Raw genomic sequence first — 582 nt, 5'->3', positions numbered from 1 at the left:
AAATCGCGTTCATCCCCGAATGCCGCTTTCAGCCGTCAGCAGCGGTCTCGTGTTTCTCGCTTGCCGAGAACGGGCCTCTTCAGCCCGCTGCTTTTCTCCGACCAGTGAGCGGTCTCCTGTGCGCACATCGGAAAGGAGCGGTTTGCACTTCGCCTTGGCTACATGCAGAATGCACTACGCCTACCTCTGAATACTATGTCTCTGCCTTTATTTCGAGCGACAATCCATTCTAGTGAGGTTCTCCACTGCTACACATCTGCTTTCAGAGAGGAAAAGAAGTGGAAGGGAAAACCCTACTCTAATAAGACACCTGGAAGTTCGAGGAGAGACAAATGCAGTGCTCTCAGGGAGAACGTGACAGAAAGTGGGGAGTGATCCTTTCAGGACTGCGGAGAAAAAACCCCCACTCGCAGGGAGTGCAGGAGGCTGAATTCGCAGTTGTCGGCATCGGAATCGCACTCCTTCGCTCTCATGCCCAGAAAGCAGCATTCGCGCTGAACCGCTCTGGAGACTATGCCGTTGCTGGCCGAGAAATCGCGTTTATCTCCGAACGTGCAGAATGCACTACGCCTAGCTCTGAAT

This window comes from Meleagris gallopavo, chromosome 10 (genome assembly GCF_000146605.3).
Source record: "Meleagris gallopavo isolate NT-WF06-2002-E0010 breed Aviagen turkey brand Nicholas breeding stock chromosome 10, Turkey_5.1, whole genome shotgun sequence".
Lineage (NCBI taxonomy): Eukaryota > Metazoa > Chordata > Aves > Galliformes > Phasianidae > Meleagris > Meleagris gallopavo.
This window is presented reverse-complemented; position numbering follows the sequence as displayed.